The 27,831-nt window shown below is 46.6% G+C and overlaps 1 pseudogene; it reads left to right on the top strand.

Moving 5' to 3' along the window:
* The first annotated feature begins 298 nt into the window (after window positions 1-298).
* Window positions 299-26,993, top strand: LOC149339147 (uncharacterized; annotated as a pseudogene).
* Window positions 26,994-27,831: the final 838 nt, after the last annotated feature.

Raw genomic sequence — 27,831 nt, 5'->3', positions numbered from 1 at the left:
TCGTCAACATCGCTTCATCTTCTTACTTTTCAAGAACATGTAACCGATCACTTACAGTGCTAAATAATATTCGCTGTTTTGTTTCCTCATTTCATTAAAATCCCACCCCAGATAGAAAAGGGCCTTTAAGGAAAATAAACTAAACTGAACTGTGGCGTTGTACAATATAGGATAGAAACCGGCACATCCGCGGCCGTTTACCAGCGTGCGTACCGAATTACATATCCCAACGCGAGGAGATGGAGTGGCAGGTGAAGGATGCAACTGATCGCGGCATAGTCGAACACTCAAAGTCGTCATGGGGGGGGCTCCTGCCCTATTGGCGGAGAAGTCAGATGGTCCCTACCGACTAGTAGTGGACTATCGCAAGCTCAATGCCGTAACTTGGATCGACCCATACCCCATCCTCAACATAGAGGAGACGCATTCTCAGCTGGGCTGTGCCAGGTACTTCACGGTAGTGGATCTGGCGGCGGGATTTGGGCAGATGGCGAGAAAAACGGCGTTCATGTTATCTCAGGGCACTATGAAAGGAAAAGGATTCCGATGGGCCTGGTCAACTGCCCTGCTATCTGGCAGAAGACCACTGATGCTATCCTGGTGTGCCTTCTGGGAAAGTTGTGCTTCCTGTATATGGATGGCATAATGATATACAGTGACAACTTTGAGAGGCATTTACGCGACATCGAAAAGGTTTTGGTGCGCCTACGAGAAGCGGGCCTCAAGCTCAAGCCTTCAAAGTGCCAATTCCTAAAAAAAATTACCGACGATTACGTTACTTCCTAATGCGAAATTTGAGCGCAGCAAATAAGCTGTTTCACCTTTTCGATAGATTGAGGCAAAGAAATCGAGCAACACATGTATGCGCTATCACAGAATTTTTTTTTATTTTTCACACGTATTCCTTTAACAAAGACTCCACTAACAGTTCTTGACAGTCATGAAGGAAGCTTTGTGGTCGGAGAAATAGACTGATATATGTTCGACTTGGTACACGAATGCTTGATTCTCAAAGACGAGATCTATACAAGTCCCTCGCGAGGTTGTCACAGCCGTGGGACGCGTTACGAGCGAGAGGAACGGGATGTTCTCCCGCATAAGTGTTAGGAAATTGCTGTTTGTCTTTATGTCAACATTAAAGTCCCCCACTACGAACATCGGTGTGGATCGATGGACGGTTAATGCGAGTTGCAGGAAGTGCACGACGTCTTTCGTGAGTGCGGTAGGGGCGAAGTAGGCAGCTACTACCAGCAAGCCGTTGGGCCTACGTAATCGACGGGGCCTACGTAATCGTAGGCCCCGTCGACGTGCCGGGGCCTACGTGAAATAACCGGCGCGTCGGCAACTGAAGAGCACCCTATCCGCCACACAAGAACAGGGGGGGGGGACCCTTTCCTCCTCTTTCGCCGCCGCGGTGGCTCAGTGGCTATGGTGCTCGGCTGCTGGCCCGAAAGACGCGGGTTCGATCCCGGCCGCGGCGGCTGAATTTCTTTGGAGGAGAAATTCGAGGCCCGTGTACTGTGCGATGTCAGTGCACGTTAAAGAACCCCAGGTGGTCGAAATTTCCGGAGCCCTCCACTACGGCGTCTCTCATAGCCTTAGTCGCTTTGGGACGTTAAACCCCATAAACAAACAAACAAACAAACTTTCCTCCTCTTTCTGCATGGCGGCGACGGTGTTCTATGCAGTCACGTTATCTTGACTCTCTAGCGGCGTCAGCGGCATCCAGCGGTATCAGTCGGTCGCTGCTAGCGCTGGGGGGATGAAAGGGGGGCGGAGCTGGTTACGAGGCCGACGACAACGCCGACGACGACGCGAAACCCAGGAACGGACGCCAAAGAGCTGCGCTCTAAAAGGAGGTTAAATACCTCGGGCGCATTTGTTTCAGCGGAAGGCATCGGGCCTGACTCGGAGGAACTACAATGTATCTCGGATTTTCAATCCCCAACTGGTATCTTCCAGGTCCGGCATTTTCTCAGCATTATTGGCTACTACCGAAGGCACATAAAGGAATTCGTTAAGCTAGCTTAGCCGCTGACCGCCTTAACCGCCAAGAATGTCGCTTTTCGCTGGTAAAAGGATGCGGCGGATTCTTTTGGGGCTCTGAAGAGAAAGCTCAACAGTGCACCGCTGTTTAGCCAGCCAGATTTTAATTTGCCCTTCGTTATGGCCACAGATGCGTCAAAGTTTGCGGTTGGTGCAGTGCTTTCGCGGGCTGTCGAGGGTAGAGAACATCCTGTCGCTTTTGCTAGCCGACTAGCTGAGCACCACAGAGCAGAAGTACGGAGCCACGGTGAGGGCGGAGTGCCTCGCGGTCGCCTGGTCAGTAATGCATTTCAGGTGCAAAATTTACGGCCGCCAGTTCAAGCTAGTCACAGATCCTCTGAAATGGGTTATAAGTGTCAGGGACCCCATCTTGCGGCTGGCTATATGGAATTTACAGTTGCAAGAATATTCTTTTTGAAGTCGAAGATAAGTCAGGCAGAGCACACAAGAACGCTGACGCGTTAAGCCGCCAAGCCAACGCGTAACAGACCCGGCCGAGTTATGCGAGGAGCAGCGCAAAGACCCCGACCTTAAACGAATAATTGAGAGCTTAGAGGGAAAGTCATCTGACCAGGAACATTTAGGCTGCTTCATAAGCAAAGACGGAGCCCTGTGCCGGCGGACGCGACCAACAAGGAAAGGGAGGATGGAAGGATGGAAACAACTTTATTGCACCAAAGAAAAAAAAATCTTCCAGGGTGGTCCCCTACTGGTCCAGGAGTCCACGGGCTTGCGCTTCACGTAAAGCCCGATCCACTAGCCATTTCTGGCCGGCGGGCTGAGCGGTCCGTAAAGCAGCCTCCCAGGAAGAATGAGCGGGATTGGGGATGGGGGGTACTGCCTTTGGGGAAGGACATTCCCAAAGGTAGTGGAAAAGTGTAGATCTGGGCACGCCACAGGTGGTAAAATCAGGAGGAAAGGTGGGGTGAAAGCATGAGAGTCGGTGGGGGGAAATAAAACAGCCTGTCTGTAATTGTCGCCATGTGGCGCTGGATGAGGGCGACAAGGTACTGTGGGGTGGTGGCAGTGTCATGCGGCTGAGTTTGTAGAATGTTGTAATTTGATGATATGTATACAGGATCGATGTAGCCTCTTTCGCAGGGTTGGGTGCCTGATCATCCGGGGTCCGGGAGGAGAGTTCTCGGGCCAGCGCATGAACGCGCTCATTACCGGGGATCGAGGCATGCCCAGGGACCCACGACAGAGTAACCGTTCGGTCGAGAGGGGTGACTGTGGCAAGAATACGATGTGTTGCCGGCGTCGCCACGCCCTTTAGGTAGTGGCGGTACGCGGCCTGGGAATCTGTGCAAATTTCGGTTACGTTTTTGTCAATGGTGGAGTGGGCCAGAGCAAGTGCGATGGCGGCTCCTTCCGCTTCTACAGGCGAATTAGTCCGGATAGTGGCGGCGGCCCCCACTGTGCCGTCTTCAGGTGCGACTGCCGTGAAATATCCTGGTTTCGAATTTTGTGCCGCGTCGACATAAAGGATATCGGAGCGGTTGCTGTATGTTTTCGTGTAATAGCTCGCTCGTGCCTGCCGCCTACCCTGATGGAGACTAGCGCTCATATTGCGCGGTAGGGGCTTCTGATATATGTGATCCTGAGTGCGCAGAGAGATCATGTAAGGTGTAGGACTTGTTGGGGTGGGAATGGGTGGATTGAGACGTAGCTGTCGCAGTAGGCGTTGTCCTATTTCTGTGCGACTCAGGCGGACTAATTGGTTGGTGCGTTGAGCCTCTATTAATTCGGTCACTGTATTGTGGGTACCAGTGGCCAGGAGACGTCTCGTGCTAGCCGTCCATGGAAGACGTAGGGCGGAGGTGACAGCCGTGCGTATTAGGATGTCTGCCTGTTGTGTTTGCCGCTGAGTGAGTATGTGGTATGAAAGGTGGTATATAATGCGGCTAATGATTAGTGCATTTGTCATATTGAGGGTCTCCCGTTCAGACAGCCCATGATTGCGTGCTGCCACCCTCCTGATAAGTGCAGCGATCTGTTTGGTCTGTTTTTGCAAGAGCTGAAGGGTGGTGGTTGCATCGAGTGTGTTGCTAATGAGAAGGCCGAGAATCTTCACCTGAGGCACAATGGGCACTGGATTGCCGTACATGTGTAGTTCGATCTGGGGGTCACTGGGGAGGGGCTTCAGTTGCAGGAGTTCCGATTTATTTGGAGAGCAACGGAGGCCTGTGTTTGCTAAATGAGTGGTGGTGATGTCTATGGCAGATTGCAGGATATCCTGGGCTGTTCCAAGGGATCCTCCCGTTGTCCAGAGGGTTATATCATCTGCGTATATGGCTGTGTGCAGCCCTGAGATAGCAGCAAGGGCCTTTGCCAGTGGCGCTAGGGCAATGTTAAAAAGTAAAGGTGACAGAACCGCCCCTTGTGGGGTACCCCGGTTAGGCAGGGGGAAAGGCTGGGAGGCAATATCCCCAAGGTGGAGTTCTGCCGTGCGTCCCTGAAGGAAGGCCCGAATATATTGCCATATGCGGGTGCCGCATCCCGTGGTGGCTAATGTCGTGAGGATATGGTCATGGCTTATTGTGTCGAAAGCCTTATGAATATCCAGGGCCAGTATGGCTCGCGTACTGGCTGTACGGCGCCTGGTGCAAAAGAGGGACTCTTTAAGGGCAAGAAGTACGTCTTGCGCCGAGATGTTTGGGCGGAAGCCGAATTGAACGTTGGATAGAAAGCCTGTTGTTTCTAGAAACGGTTGCAGGCGATTGAGAATGACATGCTCGAAGAGCTTGCCGACACAGCTCGTTAAGGAGATGGGGCGCAAATTTTGAACTGAGGGGTTTGCCCGGTTTGGGTATAAATCGCATGCTGGCATGGGTCCAGGCTGATGGGAGCGTCCCAGCTTGCCAGTGGTTATTAAAGAGCTCCTTGAGTTCCTGGAGGGAGACTTCGTCCAGATTGAGTAGTGCCTTGTACGTTATGCCATCCTGCCCCGGCGCCGTAGAGCGGCGAATACTGAAGAGTGCTCGGCGGACTTCGTTTAAGGTGATGTCGGCATCAAGTTCTGGGTTAGGTGGAGGTAGATTAGGTGGATCTGCCGACTGAAGAGATGTGGGTATATAAGTGTCCCGTAGTTGGCCAATTACGTCGGTGCCCTTTTGGAGCTCTAGTTGTATTAGGCGTTGTGTGTTTGCTTGTGTCTGAGATTTAGTGGGTGTTGGATCCAAGAGAGCACGTAGGAGGGACCACGTGCGTTTAGTGCTTAATGTACCCTTGAGGTCGTTACAAAATGTTGCCCAGTTTGCGCGGGCTAGCGTGTTCGCATATTCTTCTGCCTCGCGAGTGAGAGCGGCAATGCGGAGTCTCAATTTACGATTGTGTCGCTGGTGACGCCAGCGCTTGAGAAGTCTCTGTCGGGCCTCCCATAGATGAGCAAGATGCGGATCAATCTGCGGTGCCTTAGGGGTATTTTTAATGCTTTTGCTGTTCGCCTGTATGGCCTTCACCAGACGATCAGTCCAGTCAGTAACAGTACGGGGTTCTGTAGAATCAGCTGCCAAATATAAGCGCAATTTATCCCAGTCAGTGAGAAGCTGCGAACGAGGGTTGAAAATCTTGGAATCATAAGCTATAATAGTGCAGACTAGAAAGGAAAGGGAGACCAGAGCCAACCATTTGGCATAGTGTCGTTATACTTAGGCGTTGGACAGAAAGGGTTCTTCGCGCGTTTCACGATACGCCCTACGCCGGCCATTCTGGCATGCAAGCGGGTGGAACGCTTCTGCTTCTGAAGTGGCATGTGACGGGACGTTAGGGAACACTGCGCAAAGTGCCACTTCTGTCTAGAGAGAAAAATACCCAAGGATCGCCTGGCAGCGCAAATTGAGACGTCTTTGAGGTTTCGTCTCCCTTCGAGCATGCAGGTATAGACATAGTCGGTCCATTGCCCACGACGACCTCCGGAAACAGGTACATACTAATATTTGTAGGTCCCCTTTCGCAATATGCGGAAGCGGTGGCGATCCCATATCAGAAGGCAGACACGGTTGCGCGAGCCTTTGTCGAACAGATCGTGCTCCGACATGTACCTCCAAGTCAACTCTTAAAGAAACCAACTTCGTGTCTCAGCTAATGAGGAGAGTACGCGAGCTGCTTAAAATAAATAAGAAGCAAACAACACCAAGCCGTCCTGCTTGGAACGGCGCGGTGGAGCGACTAAAACAAACCGTGACCGGGTTCCTGTCACATTTTGTCTCGCACGACCAGCGTGACTGGAACTTGTGGCTCCCCTGTGTAATGTTTGCATATTATTTCGCAGCGTACGAAATCGCTGGCGACACGCCGTTCTCCTTCCTATATGGCAGAGACCTACACCAGCCCAGTAAAGTCCCAGAGGGCCCAGTCGCGTCCCATACGCCTCATTGGACGACTATAAGGTGGAGCAGGAGTTGCGATTGCAGGTTACAAAGGACACCCGTGTGGTGTGCGATGTCAGTGCATGTTAAAGAACCCCAGATGGTCAAAATTGTTCCGACGACCTCCACTACGGCACCTCTTTCTCTCTTTATTCTTTCACTCCCACCTTCCTCCCTTCGCTTACGGCGCGGTTCGGGTGTCCACCGAGATATGTGAGACAGTTACTGCGCCATTTCCTTTTCCACAAAACCAATTCTCAAAAGCGATTTATTTCGTACCTCCTCCATTCATTCCCTCACAGTGGAGTTGATAAGTCCAGGGATAAGTGAGACATTTACTGCGTCTTTCCTTTCCTCATTACCATTTCTTCTCAACTAAAGGCAAAAATGAAGGTTACAGTGTAATCTCCAGACTGCTCACACCCGATGATAACAACGAAATATCGTTTGCAATCTTTAAAAGACACAGCCTTTGTCAAAAGTAACCAGGCTGCTCGTTTTTCTTATCAGACGTATATTCAAGCTATTATGCCAGCCCTCAAGCTCTAAATCTCTGTATGGTAAGAAGAACCCTTCTTCTCACCTTCAAGGAACTTTTTGATCTTTAAGGAAGTCGTGAGGGTTCTGTTATAAGCATGAGAAGCAAACCATGGAGCCTGGTTACTTTTGACAAAGACTGTACATCGTACACGGTGCCTTCCAAAAATAGTAGCGCACAAAAATTTAAAAATGCCCGCATGTATTAAGGGTTATCAGAATTATAGTCTAAGGAGCGTACTTTTAGCGCCCGTAACCTTGACAACATTTTGTGGGTCGCGGACCGCGGGTAATCCGAATCAGTCGCGGTTAAACACCTTCCATCCGCCAGCTCCTACGATGTCATGCTAGGAGGTCCAATTGGATCAACCACGATGTCATGAGAGTCCGTCGACGCCATTGCCAGGAAGGCCTCTTTTCAAGAGAATTTGCCGCTTCGTTCTTGATTTGTACCCGACCTCTTTGAGTAATAGAAACGTTGACTGGTGCATACGTTCGTTGAGCCACATTACGCTAGAAAGGGCGTTATTGTACTCTTAGAAGTAATTTTGCCCATGTTTTAAAGAAAGAGGGCAATTAATGCCTAAAAAAAGAGCAAGAAAAAAAGACAAATAGGAAAATGTAAGATTACGCGATCGTACTTTTTATCTACCGCACCTTCAGTGATCTTGTTTATATTCTTGTAATCAAACGAAACACCGAGTGCTCTGAGCACTCGTGTAATTAGATGAGCTTATCATCCCCCAGCCCCTTTCACATTTTATCTTTCGCAGTGACGTCAGCTAGAGCATTACTACAGGCGCCGTGATAGAGGCTATGCGCTGCGGCCCTATTGTGTCTTCGATTGTCTGTGCGACATCCAAGAGAGCTGGAACGCCTCTTTTTCACTGGGGCCTACTTTTACTCAGTGCAATTTCAACCTGACGGACTGGCTTTCAGAAGCAGGATGAAACTTATGGGGCTGTGGTAAGTGCTACACTATCTTGAATGCTACCCTGTGTTGCTGTGACTTAAACGTGCGCTCAGCTTACCATGTACTAGAGGTTTTTCGGATAGGGCACTCGTCCGAAGACCTCATTTACATCACAAATAAGGCCATAGGGAAATGTGTAGATGTGTGATCCTGTATTTGGCTTCCATACAGATTACGAAGAGAAAGCATATGATTCAGTCGGAACATGAGCCGTCATTCAGGGACCGCGGACTAGGCCTTAGAGGAGGCACATGTAAAGGGGTTAAAAACGTCTACAGGAAGCATAGTTCTACACAGCATAAGTGATAGAACACCGATCATAAATGGTATCAACACGACCTTCTGGCCTATTAACTCCACATTTTTGATTATGTGTTCAGAGGATTGTAGTGGTAAGCGCTAGGGGTATTAGTAATGTCCGATTTATTGATGACATTATCTTGTTGCATGCGGTTGTTTTCTTTCTCTTCTCCTTTCTAATCAGTTATCCTTAAATGATTACCACATTAATGTCCTGTTCATGAACACCGCAAATAAGAAAACTTGTCTGTTGAAATTAAGAAAACGTTGAGTGTTGTCTTCCTTCATGTATGCCTTAACTTAACAAGCCCCTGTTTTCCTTTCCGCCCGCCGCGGTGGCTCAGTGCTTATGGCGCTCGACTGCTGACACAAAAGACGCGGGTTCGATCCCGGCCGCGTGGTGGAATTTCGATGAAGAGTGAAATTCTAGATGTCCGTCTACTGTGCGATGTCAGTGCACGTTAAAGAACCCCAGGTGGTCGAAATTTCCGGAGCCCTTCACTACGGCGTCCTTCATAGCCAGAGTTGCTTTGGGACGTCAAAATCCCTATCAACCATAAGCCATCTTTTCCTTTCCTTTATCTGTTTAACTGCTTTGCCAAGAAACCCAGAGGAGTAGCTGCACAGCATTATTGTGGTCACTGAGAGGCAAAGCACGAAGGTAGGACAAAATGTTGATATGAAAAAAACTAAATTTCAACGGTATTGGAAGGGAACGATAGTTTAAGTAGGCAGTGGGGTGCTGAAAATGGTGAGGACTCGTTGATACATACCAAAGGTGACAACATTTCTGGGCGATGAGAAAGAAATGACCAAGGGAATACAAATAGGGTCGAGTGCATTCAGCAAGCAGTCTGAGGTCCTGGAAAAACGCTTGGCAATACTCTCCACGAGAAAAGTTCATTATAGCTGGTCCTTTCCCTGTACTCATCCATAGAGATCAAAACGAGGCAAACGGAAAAGCCTTGTAATAAAATTGAGGACAGCGCAGCGAGATGTGGAAAGAGAATTTATATGGACAACGATAAGGGAGACACAGAAAGCAGAGCGCGGGTAAGGCATGAAACGCGAGTTAGTGATATCTTCGCTGGAAATAAGAAATGTGCACGGAGGGGGGGGGGGGGGGGGGGGGGGGGGATAGATGTAACATGCGGGGAACGGATAATCGATGACCTATTAAGGCTGCATAGTAGGTTTCCAGCAGGGCACGGCACAGATATTAATTAGGAGAGGCCGTATCCGGCGTTGGACGGGGCTAATTGCAGATCATCGGGAGATTGCTTTATCTTGCAGTGAACATAACCGGGCTGGCGATAACGATTAACGGCGATGCCTCTTTTCCGTATAGATAAAACACTGTGAACCTACCATTGTTTACTACTCTGTGTCGTCTATAATTCCAAGTTTTCTTACACTGGAAGAAGTCCTTACTCAGGGAAAACGTTACGAAAAAGAGCTGATAACCGTCCGACAACCGGAATAAACTTTCTGGCGCTGTAAAGCTGTTTAGGTGTACTCTCTCTACTGCGCTGTAAACTTCGAATAATATTTGAACCCACTTACACTTATATTTTGTGCAGTGACTATGGTTAACCGGCTGACGAGGCTCGCTCCGCCGTCCTCTGTTTGATTTTAGTCCCTGAGATGTAGGCTATGCTGTATGAGGATTGAACGGAACAAATAATTTCGATTAGGCAACCGGCACACATGCTCAGCAGATTTTAAATTTCTTTTACTCATACTCAAAAATTCTGGACAAAAGCAATTTTTAACGGGAAACCGGTTATGAACAAATTTTTTTCTTGTAGTGTAAGATTTGAATATAACAATCAGTATATCCGCAGATCATCCGACAGCAGCCTTGAATTTTTTTCTATTAATGTTTGTGCTATCGTCAAAAGCGTTCCCCACTGGTTTTCAATGGCTTTCTTAACTGTTCGATGTGATCGAAGGAAATACTTTGAAAGAAAGCTTGTGCTATATACTATAAGAAGAACGGACCTTTACCTTTAATATTTCCATAAGAGTACTTACAATTTTCCTGTCTTCAAAATTTTTTGTCCTATAATGTTCGAAATGGCGGTGCCAATTAAAGGACTCCAGGTGGCCGAAATTAGTCTGGAGCCGTTCACTTCGGCGCTTTTTTTGTGTCTTTTCGGATAAGCCGCAAAGTGAAGAAGAAAGTTCCAGGCTTAGGACTTGCTTTTTTTTGGCCTGTTCACAGTAGCGTTGGCGTCATAGAATGGTAGACTGACTTTGTATGATCAAAGTTGCCTCCTCCACTAGTTAAGTTTGACACCACCTGGCACCACGCGAACTTTTATGCATTTAGATTGCATAAATCACTCGTAATCGCCTGCAAAAACATATACAGGGTGTTTCCCTCAAGACTTTACACAATTTTTTAAAAAGGCTTTTTGAGTTACAAGAGCGCATTTTTTGGCATAGCATTGTCAGCGGTGTAGTACGTCAGAATACAGCTAACAGGTGCTATCTAGCAGGATAGTTAACTAATATTGAATAGTTAAATTTTTAACTACTACTTTTAGTCTCCTTAATTATTTACAGGCATATAGCCAACCGTAAGTAATATCTATATCAGTTTTCAGTATTTAGAAAAAGCGGTTACTCTAGGCGCTGTGGCCAAACAAATTTTGCCTACATCGCGTCAAAATACACATGAGCTTTCGAGAAGCTTGCAGGCAAAGCAACCTCTCCAGTGCACGTAACTCGTCGAAATAGCCAACAGGAAGCTTCCAGCGTAAATAGACGATTTCATGTTCCTCCAGGTGTAGCTTTGCTGAAATCAGTACATATTGAGCGTCATGATTGCTTTCTTTGTTTGTTTTTACGCAATATGTTTCGTCAAGGACGTGACAAACAATTAAAATCTCAGTGACAAAAAAGTGGCTCTCAGCATCACGCGTTTAAACAAACTTAATTACTTTAATTGCATCTAAATATCGAGCCACAGTGTGGTGTGGTTCGTACGAATAAATGCGAAGCGATTAATTACGACTCCCTCGGTCACCCTCCGCTATCACAGCACCTGCCGCCTCTGGAAGTTTTAAAAGATAAAAAAAACAACAAAATTGTCGCGCTGCCGTGCTTCTCGACGTTTGAGCGTGGTTTAGGTAGCTTTCCCCAAAGGTGGGGAAACGGCATTGTATTGTGTTCCAGGCAGTTGTGAGCACGTGTGAGAAAAAACGGCGGACAAAAGTGCGACTTCTCTCTCGAGCCAGTGCCCTCGGTGTCGAAAGTGGGACACGTGGTCATTCCAGGACTAGAAGCACGGGTACGCAGCAATAATGTTTTGGTAAGTACAATATCTGCCACTGCAGGAAACACTATACAAAGAGCCTTGTTTTTCAATCTTTTTTTTGCTCCTGTTTATATCAACTCCTTCCTTTCTGCGTGCGCAGGGCAGTGATAGTGGCGCTCTTGAAGATAGTCAGTTTCTCGTGTTGTGGACGGACAGATGGACGGACGGACGAAAATCTGGCGACAAGGAGAGGTGAAAACGTAGCCGTTAAATGCATCCCTGAATTAAAAAAAAAACACATATACACCATGGTACTCAGTTAGTCCTCCCTTTCTCGATTGGGTTATGGTTTCATGGTATATGAACACTGAGTCCCAGAAGCAAACCCAATGGAGCTGGGCTCCACGTCCGCACGTCCGCCTCCAACTCTGGGCCCGTGTTCAAGTGACATCTGGCGTGTATATGGAATGGGTTCTCCGTGATGGCTGTAGCATGACGGAGGTACTCACTTTTCACTAAGGCGCACCTTTTCTGGTGCGTGCTACAGCGGGAGAAATAAGTGGGAACCGGAGAAAAGAAAGCGATTTATTACAGCCGCAAACGTCTGCCATCATCGTAACCAAGCATGGACTAAGGCAACTGCCGTCCCGAGCGTATTTTCGAAAGCGACCGTGAGGCGGCTTTCTACGGTGCCCCTATTAGAAGCCTCCTTGCAGACTGCCTAGCCGCTATAGTTGGTGCAAGGGGCATTTTGGGCGCTCTGCCCTGTCACTGCAAGTGCGAATTGGGCCCGAAAGCTTGCAGATGGGAGCACGGAATGAAGAGTCTTAGGAGAGGGTTCGATCTGCCAAAACCGACAGATCTTGTTGGATGAGAGATTGGGACTTAACGTCTGTGACTACCACAGTAGAAGTTGTGACCAGAGTTCGTCTGGCCAGACAAAACGCTGAAAAAAGTGACGTTCACTGATCATGTCGAGGTAAACAGTATGAAATGTTTTGGACTTGCCTACGAGTTCGTTTCTCACTGGGCTGACAAAGATTGTTGTTTCTCAACTACGTAGTGCATAAAGCCATGCGTAGTACTTAATTGTTCAACGTGCTACATAATTACGTACGTGCTACTTACGCGAAGTGGCTCGTGCCCAAGATATTCTATCTTCGCAGACCTGTTTCAGAGAGAAGGAAGTCATCTTGAACGACACTATCTTCAGCGAAAGTTGCTCCATTTCCTACTATTTTAGGTAGCCTAACATGTCCAACATTCTCGGAAAAAATATTATGAAAATTGCAAAATTATAAGATACTGTTATGCAACTATTGAAGGGGATGGTGGATTCTTTTGATGTGTAGCAAAACCTTTACTTTGAAGTGTTTCCATCACTTGCACCGAACAGTTAATACTGTCATAAAAAACCAATGGAGAACGCTTTTGGCGATAGCAGAAACGTTAATAAAAAAAAATGCAAAACGGTCGTCGTTTGATCTGCATATATATCGATATTTATAGTGATATGCTACGTTATATGTAAAAACTGCCTTCCAGAACGGTTTACCGCTCAAAAATGCTTTTGCCCAGAATTGTCGGGTATGAATCCAAAACTTTTGAGGGTCGCAATTTGGTATATCACAAGGGAATAAACCCATAGCTAAAAATGCGCGACAACTCCCTTTCTCAACTGGATAAGAATATCTCTGACCCACAAGTTGACCGGAGAATTTTTCCCTGACTCACTACGGATGGTGACAGCGACGCCTTCTATCTCAGAAAAAAGTTCTCAACAAAGCAGGAACTTTTTTAAAGCTATCGCTGCAAAGGAAGTTGTTACTTTCCCCAGGAACCCCTAGAAATGCTCCACGTTTCCTCAAATTATGTCAGTTTCCTTAAAATTTTGATACGTTACGTGGTGAACAGTGCAGATAAGGGAAAGGACGGTGCGGTGCAACGGTAAACTACGAAAGAAAGCTGTTAGGCCCTTTTTCAGCTGCCGCGTCTTTTGTCTTCAGCTTCTTTTAGTGCGGTCGCACTTACATTAACGACCCCCCCCCCCCCCATTTCAGCGTTGTGTGTTTATCTGTGTCGGAAGCCTGTTTTGTGGCAGGCTGCTACCCTGCCCACCGTGTCAGGCGGCAGCCTATTTAATCGCTAGAGGCTGCCCGGGAAGAGCAGCCTGGGTCTCAACCCAAGGACCACCGATGGCAACACCTGCCATAGCACCTACCTTGTGCCACTTTACCACTGCTAACCTGCCCACCGGCTGGCTTACCTGCCAAGGTGTAGCCTGCGGTAATCAGGCTAGAGCCTGGCCGCTAATTAGGTGGCAGCACCCCTAAGCACACCGACCTAAGAGGAATCAGCACCAACGGTTAGGAGGAGAACGTGATTCGGATGATGCTTGCACGGTAGTTAAACGGAAGGGGAAGTTGGGGCGGTAATTAGGTGGTAGGTCGTAGCTCCAACCGACCATTGACGTCACGCTTGCGCACGTAGCCGCTTTTGGCCTGAATACCAAAATTGACTGAGATTTTTTTTCATCTTGGTTCATTTTATTACGCAGGATAAGGTTCCTGATGTTGGGCGAGGTACTCCTGCGGGCGCAATGCTACATCCAGTACTCCGACAAGCGTTGTACGAGTGGGCAGGACGATCCGTACGCCTACACGTATGATGGTAATAAGGACTTCTTTTCGCTTGCGGTGACAGTTCAACTGAGACGTGAAATGATAGAATTTATGCTAACGTTCAACATTTTGAAAGTGTACTGTGTATGGTGCATTTCAAGGAAAAAATATCGAGCGTTTCGTGATAAGGTTCAATATTTTCAAAGCAAATCCGCTCGCTGTACTGAAGTGATCCGTAGAAAATAGTCACGTTTCATCATTGTCTCGAGTGTCCTGGAATTGTTACGTATGGTTAGCAACAGAAACATTCTTCGTCCATGAATTTTTTGTGTTTAGCACGTTTAGCATCGCAAATGGCTGAATGCGTCTCTAGAACTTCACAAACGCCCTTGATTCAACCGTAACATGCCATAAAAATTGACTTGACAGTGCGTCGTACCGGTCTATGTGTATATGAAAAAGCGGCATAAGTGGAGGGAAAAGAAATAGCAGCGCTTTTTCAAGACGGGACAGAGAGTGAGGCAACGAGCCCGTATCATACCTCTTTCGGCATAAGTGGAGTGTATCAAGATTTCGACCATCGCCGTTTGCGCCTATGTGTTGTAGGATGCTTGAACATATCGCGAATGTTCTAACCTGAAAAAAAGAACATATTTTGTCATCACGCTGTCTTTTATCTAACCCCAACTTCTAAGAGGAATTTCACAGAAGTATATCCAAAAAATGGCCTGGCTTAGCTTATGGTTAAGCCTAGGATGCGAAGCATAGTTTTGCGGTCTGGCGAGCCGCCCTCTCCCTGGCCGACATCTCGCTGCTCAACTGACTCAACGAGTGCGTCGCCCATGGAGGAAGGAAACCATAGGAGAGGCCATGGAGGAAGAAAAACTAGGAGGGACCATGACGTCACAATCTTGAAGCCTAGTCATAAAAAATATAATGGAAAGCATCATGGGAAATAGGCCCTCACGTGACAAGGCAGTGGTAGTTCTTAGCTGGATTTCGGTTTCGGTTTCGCTCTCTCGCTGTACGAGCAACTAGGCGACCATCTGCTTGCGTTCACTGACGGCTCCGTGGTGAGCGCAAACTGCTCGCTCGCCGCAGCGGCCACCATCCCCGAGCGACGCGTGCGCTGACTGCGGCGCAGTGGAGACACTTGGAGCACATGCTCCTTCGCTGTGCCGCTTCTGCAGTGCCGCGTCGCGAGATTCTCGCGGCCTGCTGGGCGCTGGGAATCATCCCGGACAGTCTCGAAGCGCTCCTGTGGCCGCGCGGCACTGCGCGCACCCGTGATATTCTAGCCTCTATACCCGTGACAGAACAGTGGTGAGCCTCTGTGCGTTCATCGAACAGGCGGGCTTGACTTCCCGCTCGCTCTTCGCCAGGTAGTGCACGCGTGACACGAACGCTCCGTGGGTGCTACCTCCGACGGTATACGCGGCCGGGCGCCCCACCCCGGCCGCTAGTGCAGTATGCCGCGCGCGCGATTAGTCCGAGACAGGACGCTACGAGCGCGCGGCTATGTATACATACAGTTTACTTCTTTTTGTATGTGATTGTGCGCAGTGTCCGGGAGACCCCGCGCAGGGGCAGACGTAAAGCCGCCGGCACTCTCTCTCGACAGCGAGAGAGAGAGAAATACTTCACTGCTGAATTTCACGTCGGAACCGCCTATGTGCGCGCGCGTATTCGGCACGACTTGTGCCTTGAGAATAGCGGAGAACGGAGGGCCCATGGGCGGGCCGAAGTCCGCCTGCCCGAGAAATAGAATCTTGCGCAGCGCGCCGGAGCGCTCGTTCAACACGTCCGTCCGCCGTGAGCGCTCTGGAAGCCGCTGCGCCCTTTTTTAGAGGCTCGTTTCTTCGCCTACTCTCGAGTTCTCCGCTCATAGCATGCGCTGAAATAAACGCTCCGTATGCGTGTATAACGACGAAAGGAATTCCTCTCCATTCTCTTTATGAACCACAGTTGAACAGTGACGAGGTCGCGGCCGCACCCTTTGATGAAAAGTTTACCCGCAGTTTTCTACAGTGCACCCAAAAACTCAAGAGTGTAATCAACAGAGACGCGGAGCCTGCAGACAACCTCGAGCTCGGTACGCATTCCGCCAAAGCGCTGCGCTGCGCTACTTCGGAGCACGGACGTTCACTAAAAAGCACCGCTGGCTGGCAGTCTGGTAACTGTGGAGGAGGGCCTATTTCCCATGAGTCAGTGCGCAAAAGGGCCCTCGGCAGCGGCGTCAGAGGAGGATGGCTTGCAGAGGCTGAGCGCACTCCCTCCTAGTTTGGGAGAGGCCCTCGCTGTCCGAGCCGCGTGACAAAAAACGTGCAGGAAGTCACGTGGTTTTGCAAGGCCTACTGGGATTTCTTGGCCGACAGCGCAGCCAATAGCAGCGTTGGGCGCAGCGGCGTCGTCTGCTTCACGCATCACCCATGTCGGCAGAGCCGGTGGAGTAGAGTTGGAAATTCGCATTTTTATTCAATCGTTGTGGTCCGCGGGAGGCACAAAGTTCCAGAGGCCTGTAGTCGGTGCCGGTCTTCATTGCTGTGCGCTTAGTTCATTCAGGATGCCGTCTTGACGAAAGCGGCTGTTTTGGAAGCCCGCGACAGCTTTCTCTGAAAAGGCTTGGCGCTGCAGCTTCGCTATTCTTTTTCGGCTTCGCGTTTTGTGCGGTTGCGTCCCTCAACGCTGCTAGTCTTGTTCCAAGGAGAAATTGACAGTGCCGACGGCTCATAAAGCGATAGACGACGGTGACACGCTGGTTTATATGGTTACCGCAGCGAGGGAAGAAAATGCCATTTGCGAGTCGGCGCTTGTTTTGTGTATGTATACGTGTTCTGCGTGTTCCTTCATTTTTGTGTATTTTTACCGCGCTGTTTTAACCACGAATAAATACAAACTCGTCCAGACCGTGTCCTTGTAAGTATACCCGTTGCGTCTACATTCCCCTATGCATGACGGTCACAATTGTTGGCGACCGATATGCGTGGGCCGCGCTGTGCTCACCGAAGCGTGCAGTGCCAAGAAAGCCGCGCCGCATCCAATGGTATCCGTCAGCAAAGCGATACGCGAAGCAGTCTGAAGCAGTCTGAAGCGTACCATATCTGTTTACTATACGCTGTGCGAGCGATATGTCAACTGCGTGCAAGTTTTCTCCGATATGGACCCTGTGGATCGACCGATCCGCGCGGCTGTCTCGATCGAGTGCTGTTGTGCGAGCGTAAGGACACATAGCCGGGTTTAGGATGCGCAGTGTTAGGTTTAAAACATTTGCGCTTAAGGGTGGTGAAGTGTAAGGCCATGCCATTGTAAGATTGAGTGTACAGCCTTTGTCAAAAGTTTGGAGCCCAGGGGGGTTTTCTTTTTAGCCACACTCTGTCGTTCTTAATGGATATCTAGCGCTCCAAATTTCCTGGACATAAGAAGATTTGTGCTACTGCCTCCTGCAATAGGTAGGACATCCATGAATGCTCCTGGAGTCCCATTATAAAGTTTGGAAGTGAACCCCCTGGGCTCTAAACTTTTTACAAAGACTGTACCTCGCAACTTACCGTTTACCGAGATGCCGAGTCGACCTGCGACCACCTCGCCGAGTTGCAGTTTCTTGCATTCAGCTGATTAAACGCATTAGTGAAGTCCAACATTTGTAGTTTATTGGAAAATCAAATTATGAGCCTTAAAAAGGTTTGATACAGCATAACACTTATTACAAAACATAGCTTGCTACGTGAAGCAAGCGAAATCTTTTAACAAAAGTGATAACACTCGTGTATGGAAGGAGAACACACATAAAAAGGATTCAACAAATATACTAGAAAGAAGAAGAAATGCACAACTGAATTACATCACTTTGCAACCATGAACTATTCTATCAGAGAGAGTAAAAACATATAGGAAGGCAGTAAATGAGGGCTTTGAGACAGAAAAATATTTGTGGACCATTCTTGCCCAATTGTGTGAAAGCTTTCATTTCTCGGTAGTTGTTTCTGCATCACAAAGTTGATAAAATTTAAGCAATGTAAATGCAAAGTAATTGGAGCACTGTGTGGAAGTGACTTGAAAAATTGGTAACAGTTGTCCCAGCTGGTGGAAAAAGTGAATCATTTCCCTCCCTTCTGCTTCATGTATTCCTTTCTGTAATATATGCAAAGAAAGAGAGTACCCTGCTGACACTATTTCTATTGTTGCATTGTTGTATTAGACTCTTATCTGCCTAGCCTGGAACAGTATAGAAATAGCATAGTTTTCTGTTCTGTTTGTTGTGTGCTATGTGGTACTTGTGTGCACATGCTGTTTTATACTTGTCAAAGCCACGAGCCAACCAACATAGTCTGCACATAAGACGGGCATTTGAGCTGTGCACAACTAAGGCATGATGACAGCTAAAGAATGATTAATATAGTGTACAAATTGCGGCTGGTAGAATGATAAGGTTTTCCTCTGTATGCATATGTACCAAGTGCATGTGGAAAAGTGTTTTCATCATTTAAGAACATGAATTTGTTGCAGGTTGCAAAACTTATATTTTTTATTTATTTACATTAACTGCAGGCCAATGTTTTGGCCCAAGCAGGATGGGCATACAAATGTAGCATACAACAAGAAGAACATATACAATGCGAGGAAGAACCCATAGAAACAACACATTTCTTAAAAGAACAACTATATGATAAAACTAACATTGGGTAATAAATGGCAACAACACACCTCATGTATGATATGAATGCAAAATGCATGACAAATAACTCTTCTGGAAGGAAAACAGGATATGTTAAGTATTCAAAATATGGCTTTCTAGTCCTTTCACAAAATCTTTGCTCTTAAAAATGTTGGGTGGTAAAGAATCCCCTTATATGCTAGAACTTATATGCTAGTGCTTACTCTGTTGCTGCGTGCAGTGGGATGATCACCCCCTTTTGACACTACTAGTATGAAAGGCCAAAATCACCTTCAGTTGTGTTGAATATCTAAAACTAAAATTTTAAGTATGGTACACTAATTACTCTCTTGATTATTCCGGCTTCTATAGTATGAAAAACATGCACTCCATATTTTTACAAAATACGATACTTCAGTCACCCTGTACCCTAAAGGACAGTAGGGCAGGCACGCTAAAGAAAGCTCTGGGAGACTGCTAACTGCAGCCCTTATTCTTGAACATCAGTGACCAATAGTAAATGTCCATCTGTGAAGCTACAGCATATGGATTCATGAACAAGAACTAGCATTTGCACTCTGGACATGTACTGCTGATGTTACTTAACTGACTTCTTTTTGAAAATGTGCGTATCGTTCATTTACCACAAAAGACAAAAATCTGATTTTAGGAAGCAGGTAATTTCTGGTTGATTCAGTAGCAATCAAGCTAAATCAAAGCCCCGATTACTCTTGAAAAAACTGACAGTGACTGCCATCAAGCATGAGCCTAAGTCGGTGGTGTACATGACGCATTCACATTACAAAGCTATTCTTTTCAATACTCAGTATGACAGGTTATAATGTACTCTAAATTGTGAGCGGCCGTTTGAATAGAATTTTATTTTGACAAAATTTTGCGCACTATGCTGAGCCAGACCACCAGCATGTATACGCGGGTGCGAACTCTGCGCCGTTTACCCGGCTTGCTCGCGCTGGGGGTCGCTATCCCGGACGAACAGCTGCGCGCGCCCCAAATCCAAAACTCTACCGTACCGTTTGCTATACGGTTTGCCGCTAGTAAGCCGGGCCACACGCAAGGGCCCCGTTTTATTGCCCGTTATCTCCTCCCACTGCTGACTTCGCGATTGAATCTTTGCGCGTTTATTGCTTTGAGCTAAGCACGTGCCGTCATGCCAACCCGCGGGGAGCTACATAGCGTGGGCGGGGCGGACGAGTCAACCTTTTTGTTTGCCAGCGAGGGGTGCCAACCATTTTTTTTAGGACGTGTTCGGATGACTCGCTTGCGCGTAAATTGCGCACCCTCTTTTTGGAGCCCTAATTAAAGAAAAAACGTGCGCAAATTACGCGAGCAAATACGTACGGTGCTCTATCCTTATGGAACTTCTTTATGATCTCCTTTGTAAACGAACTTTAGTTTTAAGGAATCACAGTGCTCTCTTAGTTATAAAACAGTGACACTTCCCAGGCGCTATGGCCGAGATAACAACAAAAAAATGCGCCGCCATACAGATTACTGCTAGGCGCAAACATTTGCACACTACAAGTAATAATATCAAATGGAAATGATGCCCCAAAGAAACTGTGGTGTGCTCGATGCTATAGATGACAAGTATCTCTTTTTATTTTCTTCTAATGAGGGAGTGCGTAAGCTAATAAATAAATCATGCACAGTAAGCAGAATTTCATCAGAGCCATATATAAACCGCAGCCAGTTTAGCAGTAATGACACAATTACTTTTTATAAGTGCGGGAATACTGTAGCCGCGCTACTCGATCATAACGTCTAGCTAAAGGCATTTATTCGCAAATCATTCTATTTCTTGCATGAACACCTACAACGTCATATTGAAAGCATACATGCATTCAAGCTATACACATTCTCAATAAGAGCATTTCTTTCCAATCTCTTGAGAATGTATCGAGGTGGTTCCTCACCTGAATTGGGACGGCATCCGCACGTATACGAACTACGAGCGGCGACATCCGATCGAAGTGCTCGGGCAGAAAATGTTTTGAACATACGCAGGTCCATTTTGCTGGTTCCCAGTCGCTTTGGCCTAGTCTAACGGCCTCAGTCCACTGCCTCCTTCGCTCTGGATCTTTCGGAAACCTGTTTGAAAACAATTATTCGCTGCACTCGGACAAAGAGCCACCAATAAGGCCGGGGCGGTACGAATACCACGTTCACGCCGTGTCGTGCGTTATGTTCTGCGAGCATGCATTTTACTCATTACTCAGTCAATTAAATACGAAAACAAAATGCAGTATACTTACGTGTGGAAAGTGACGCCCGGTTCTTGTCCTTGCGTGCGCGACCAACATCCAGGAACGCAGCAGCTGGGCATCGCAGCGTCTTTGTTGTCAATGGGAGCAAAGTCTCACTTTACGCCGTGTCTGACAGCTGCCGACAGCCTGGCGCGGCGCGAAATCGTCTGCTCGCGCCGCTCAGCGTTGATCTTCGCGGCGCTCGCATGCCATTGGCTGAGAAAATGGCCAAGTGTCATGGCGGAGCCCTCGCTTCCGGCTTCAAAAAATGTGACGTAGCAGCCTCTCCTCTTTTCTTTCTTTCCTCCATGGTAAGGAGGCACCAGGCACCACAGTCGCCACAGTTCTTTCCTCCATGAGACACCACGAGGCCACGAGTCCCGTCCTTGCGGTGTTTCAAATATTACCGGTAACCAACAAGCCCAATTCACAACACTTGCTCTTTTTTTCTTTTTTTTTTGCGTTTTGTGCTCGTAAGGCAAACTGCTAAGAGCTCCGTGCTGCTAAGTGCTACTGGTGTTATTCAAATTTGTTGTCGAGTTTTTATTCGATGTGCATCGCCACATTCAAGTTGTTTATGAAGAAAGAGAGAGCGCAGTAACCGCAGTAACTGTCTCGCACTCCAGCCCGCGGCTTCCTGGCCTGAGCCCGCCACATTGTCACTCTACAATGTTTGGAATGGGGACTACCCAGATATATGTTTGACAACCTCCGCAAAATCTGAGTTAATTGGTAACAGTACTCACTGCCTTTGTATACACGTCTAAAGTATTAAAGTGCTGGTTAGCTTTGGTGTTAATGTCTACAAAATTTCTATATGCCACACTGCAATGTTGTAAGCTTGAGTTATTGGTGCCTGTGCTATTTACCAACCTGTCATCCAGAGGCACATGTATATGCCAAAAGTAGGCATACATTTTTTTTTCCAATTCTCTTGCAACAGTATGGCCAGCATATCTATTTGACAGCCCATCCTGTGAAAATCTGGCCAGTGTTGTGAGCGAAAAATCATGGGCATGCTTCTGGGAGGTGGGTAGATGGCAGGTGACGTGGCCTGCCATCGATTGGTTTGCAGGTAGTGTAATGTCACATGACCACAACATGGTAAAACTGGCAGGAGCTGCAAACTCAGATGGAAGGGTAAAATGGGAATTCAACCCGGAAGCCTTGGCTCCCAAATCAGACAAGCTGCTCTAGGCAGGCAGGTTCGTATGGCTTGGTTAAATCAGGGCATCACATCACGTGGTCTTTCATGAAATGTGACAGCTCACAACTGCATAGCATGTGCAAAATAACAAAAGCAGGAATTAAAGGATTAGCAAATAACTGCATGTACATGAACGAGGATCCACAAGGGGAGCCACAGACGGGAGCCATTAACACTGCATGGAGACATGGAGCTTGACTGTCCCTCAAATTCTTCATGAAAAAAACAGGGAAGCAAGTTAACCATTATGGACATGATGTTGTAATGCAGTGTTGCATCTGAGTGCATCAGCACCCAGGTAGCACCGAACATTAGAATAGTGTTATAAAAATGTTATGTAAGTTGGAGTAATGTTACATGTTGCATAGTAACTTTACATTAATATTAAAAATTAACATATAACGTTATAAGTTACATAGGAAACGTTACTTTCACATTCTTAACAAACATTGTTTTAATATAATCTTCTAAATTTTATTATAATGTTAGAGTCGCAACTATAAAACAACATTGCAAATATATTTCGAGCATGGATTTCCAGACATTTTCTCACTGTTCTTAGAGTAAAGATGTTTTTCAACTAACAGTACCTTCTAACCACATCTCTTAGATAGTACTCGCCATAGATTACATGAAGAGCCCCATTATTTTGTCACAAAACTTTAGTTATTACCCATTCCCCACTGTCACTCATGGGACATCCCGCAGTAGCGAGTATATAAGCTCGGCGGCATGATATCCGTTTGGAGGTGAGTGAATACGAGTTGCTGTGCTGTAGTGTAGTGGAGAAGGTGTCGCTCTTGTTGTTGGTTCTTGCAAAGTGTTGTAAGTTGTGTGCCGTCACCACTGGCAGGCCTGCATGCTTGTGCGGGGCTGCTTCACCATTTTTGAGAATGTTGCATTTATGTTGATTACATGTTTCATGAATGTTTGGGGAAGGTTATTCGAACATTTATATGTAACATTACAAAAACATTAGAAAAAAAAGGACATTAAGGACATTGAAATAACATTGTAGGGTAACAAAAATGTAACATTATCGCAATGTTTCGGTGCTACCTGGGCATGTTGGTTCATGCTTTTGGTGGATTTTGGTTCTCTTTACAGGCTCCAGCTTTGTTCGTGACGGACAATTCCAGGCCCAAAAAAGATGCGTTGCACGCAACATGGCCCAGCGCAAGGCAGCTAGCTACTCTGCCATTTCCACATTCTGCAGGCCGAGTGGCGTTGGCTGACCTCTGCGCAAAACCATGTGCCAAAAGATGAGCGGCGTCACTTCACGAGGGCTTTCCAGCAGGTAACGCAAAAGCTTTCATTTGACCGACTCCTTAAAACACATTCTACAAACAAAAAAGACACACACTCTATACACAAAACAAGCTTTCTTTGGCTGGAGCATTGCATGACCTTCAAACCAAGAAAATGCTACGAAAGGGATGCTGAGGAGAAAACAAAATTTGGTTGCATTAATAAATATATCACTGCATATCAATGACCAAGTGACTGCCCTCATCAATATCATAGCTTTTAAAAGCGAGGATAGACAAATAAAAATTAAACAGATTACTGTCACGGCCATTTTCACAAGGATACTGAGAGACGTAAAGACCTATTCTTTTATAGTAGATCTCTAAGGCTAGGAAACATTGCCATTCGCTTGTAAACAGTCGTCACAGAGTCCTTAGCAGTGCTACGTCATGAGTCTGAAGTTAGTTTCAGTTATTTTTCAGCAGTGGGTACCTCTTCTGCATCCAAATTAGTGCACAGCACTAGCCATTTGTTCGTTTTTATCAACAAAGTGAGTTACATTTCAAAGCCTGACATCTATAGTACACATCTTGACATAAACATACAATGGCATGAAAAGAATTCTGTGTAGCTTACCAGTGGTAAAACAAAAAGTGATATGGTTTTAACATACTTAAACTGAGTTATTATGGTGGTAGTTCGGGCTTGTTGGTAATACATGTCAACAAAAATAGCGCATGGACAGAACAAGAATGAGTAGGAAGTAAAAAGCTTTTGTGCACAGATTGATGGAGATGACGATGTGCAGTGCACAGGGCGAGAGTGTGTTGTGGTGTGCATGAGGGGCCATCGGCGTTCCATGAGCCGTGGCGTTTCATAATCACTTCTCAAGAGAAATTCCCGGGTTTGAATCTGCCCCGTTGTATTGTTTCTCCATTTGTTTATTTTTTGTGTGGAAACGCAGCAGGTGGATATATAAGCATTAGACAATTTTGCTAGGCAATTAATGCTTTTGGACTAATAAAGCAAAGCTATGCCACTTCGTGTAGGCAGTGTAATTACCACTTGATTCAATGGCCACTGAACTGGATGGAGATCAGGCAGCGCCAAACAGTAGTTTTTTTTTTTTACTCGCCATCAAACTTAAATATATGAAGAGGCCCTCAAAACAGACTTATGGGTCCCATGCAATGGAAGAAAGACAGATGACTAAAACAATAAATAAATATCTTCCTTTCATTATTTGATAAAATCTAGACCTCAATAACACTTTAAGAAATTATTGTTCATTCAGTCACGAAAATAACAACTCTTCAGGTTCCCAGTAGTATTCAAAGCAACGCCATTTCAGTTGCGTGCTATCTCCTTGCATTCCGCCCATTTAAGCCTTGTGGCATGCTTCATAATGATGAACTGAAAAGGCCCAGCTAGTATTGCAGCAAAATCTTTCCCAGACCAAATGGTTTATGGAACAATTTCCAGTTGGTTCCAATTGGAACCAGCTGGGTTCCTGTTGGTCCCAACTGGAAACGGCTGGAAATTGTTCCATAAACCAGTTGAGCTGGGAAAGATTTTCACCTGGGATATATAACCAAAGAGAACAGATAGGAATTATGTGTGGAAGCACCTGTAGGGAAAGAAAATGCTCCTGTAAAATAGTGCACAGTGTTGCCTCTCACCGCCTCTCTGTGGATCGCATTGACTTGCAAAGCATGAATTGCTTCATTTTCAAACTGTTTGATTTATTTACGGTTTCAGACCAACTATTCTTCACGAATGCAAGTTACCTATAGTTGGATATAGTTGGATACGAAAAATGCCCTTCAAAGGAGGCCCTCTGCCGAATGGCATAGAGTGTGGGTGCTTACGTAGCTTGAAATCACAGGTGAATGGCAGATGGGCCCATCAAATGGGATTAGCAGTGACGTAACAATAATAGGTCATTGCCATTAAGGACTTCCTTTGAGGGGTGTTTGCCACTGTGTTCTTGAGCTGTATCCGACTACAGTTTGTCACAAAGCCCATTGTGGCTTAGGCGGTGCAGACTGGGCACTATTATTTTCCTTTTTTCTTGCCCACACAAATTTGTGCAGTTTGTTACATGTGGTGCCATCAATCAGATTTTTAAGAAAATTTTTTCTTCACAGTTCAAATTGATGTAGCCCTCAGAAACCTTTTATGAATATTTAAGCATTAAGTGTGTTCATATGACAGGAAATTGCTTGCCTGATCAGTCTAGCCCTGTTTGGGGTAAATACCTTTTATTCGCAAGTGAGTTCATCATAAATTTACTAAACCAAGTGGAGTTTGATCCTACCTGTAACCAAACAATATCGTCAAACGCTTTTGCCAACTTGTTTTTTTGCAGGACTAAAATAAGAATTCCATTTTGTTCGCAACAGCTTCTCTTTATACTGTTAATTATTTGCACCGGTATTTTTGTTTGTGTTTCTTTTGCATTTGCCACTATCAGTGTGTATTGTTGCATACTCTTTGATACTAGTCTATTTTGGAACTTTGATGTTTGACTGGCCGTCATCTTGCTGTTTGCTGACTAGTAAGCGGTCGGGACCTCGTCAAGCTCTCCGAGCTTTTAGTCCCGTGCTCCTCCTTCTCAAAGGAAATAAAGGTGATTGATTGACTGATTGACTGATTGATTGATTGATTGATTGATTGATATACTTTTTGTGTTCTGGTTTCAGATTCTGTATGCGAAAACAGCAGAGCAGCTCCAGAAAGCCAAGGAAGAACTCCGCTGTTTGAAGCATGAAGCTTTTGTGAAGAGGGTGAACACCTTTCTTAACAATGAGCAAGAATGGGTGCTTTTTCACCGTGCAGGCACAATGACTAGGGGGCACAATACAAACAACTATTCCGAGGCGTCCATCCGCATTCTGAAAGATGTTGTTCTCTGCCGCACAAAGGCATACAATGCAGTAGCCCTAGTCGACTTCACCACCACAACATGGGAAAGCTACTTGGAGGCACGGCTGCTAAGGCATGCTCACAATCGAGATGCCCCTCACCGTGTTGCGTTCCAGCACCTGCTCCAGAAGCTGCCCAGTGATTTTGCCCAGTCCAGCTAGATGGCACTTTGTATAGTGTGCCTTGTTCTTCTGGCACAGGCTCCTACAAAGTGGACGCCGACATTGGCACCTGCAGCTGCCGGATAGGCAGCCAAGATGCTGTTTGCAAGCACCAGGCTGCTGTGCAGAAAGCCTTCGGTGGCTTTTTCCCAAACAGCCCGGAGCTGACTCCTGAAGATCGCCGACAGCTTGGACACTTGGCGTTGGGAGACCGCTGCCTGGAGCTAGAGTTTTTCCTTCCGACGATGTCAGCAGGCTGTGTGGATGCGACTCCAGAAGCTTCCACGTCCACATGCAGCGATGAGGCAATGGAAGATGTGTGCCAGCTGACGAAATCTCCACCAGGGCCACTTCCAGAGCAGAATGAGAAGTTAATCCTCTCAACTACTTTGAGCAACACTTGTTGCTGGGCTAGTTGGTAATACATACTTCTGAAGGAACAAGCGCACAAAACACAACGGACAAGAAAAAGGCGGAACACGACGGACAGGAGCGCTGAACTTACAACTTTATTTCGGAAGTACAGATGCAACGTATATATATATAGCCATGTCAGGGGGGCGTGCCACACAAGGAAAGAAAGAACAAGTGGAATCTACAAGGTCATGAAGAGACAAGCGACACAAGCAAACTTCTCACCTTCACTTGTTATAGTAGTTAAGATCTTTGGTTTGCTTGTGTCGCTTGTCTCTTCATGACCTTGTAGATTCCACTTGTTCTTTCTTTCCTTGTGTGGCACGCCCCCCTGACATGGCTATATATATATATATATATATATATACGTTGCATCTGTACTTCCGAAATAAATTTGTAAGTTCAGCGCTCCTGTCCGTCGTGTTCCGCCTTTTTCTTGTCCGTTGTGTTTTGTGCGCTGGTTCCTTCAGAAGTACAGTCGGGGACAAAAGTCTCCGGACCACGTGTTCCTCAAACGAAGCCTATAGCTCTACTATCAGACAGCGGCTGGAGACCGCAATTGTGGAGATGAAAGAACAAAAATTTAACTTTTACCTCCACAAGTGTGGTCTCCAGCCGCCGACTAATAGCAGAGTTATCGGCTTCGTAAGAGGAACACGTGGTCCGGAGACTTTTGTCCCTGACTGTACTCTCAACTACTGTAATGAGCAATTGTAGCAGCATATCAATTTTTTTAGCTTTATGACCATCAGAATGTCATCACCGTGAGAGTGATATGGCCCCGAGTTCATTTCCTGGCTGCTAAGAATATTCTAAAAGAAAAAAAGGGGATGTGAACAGGTTCTA

The sequence above is a fragment of the Amblyomma mixtum genome, chromosome 6 (genome assembly GCF_055824585.1).
Source record: "Amblyomma mixtum isolate Tamu chromosome 6, ASM5582458v1, whole genome shotgun sequence".
In the NCBI taxonomy this organism is placed as follows: Eukaryota; Metazoa; Arthropoda; class Arachnida; order Ixodida; family Ixodidae; genus Amblyomma; species Amblyomma mixtum.
Note: the sequence above shows the minus strand (reverse complement) of the source record. Positions and strands in the feature narration are given on the sequence as shown.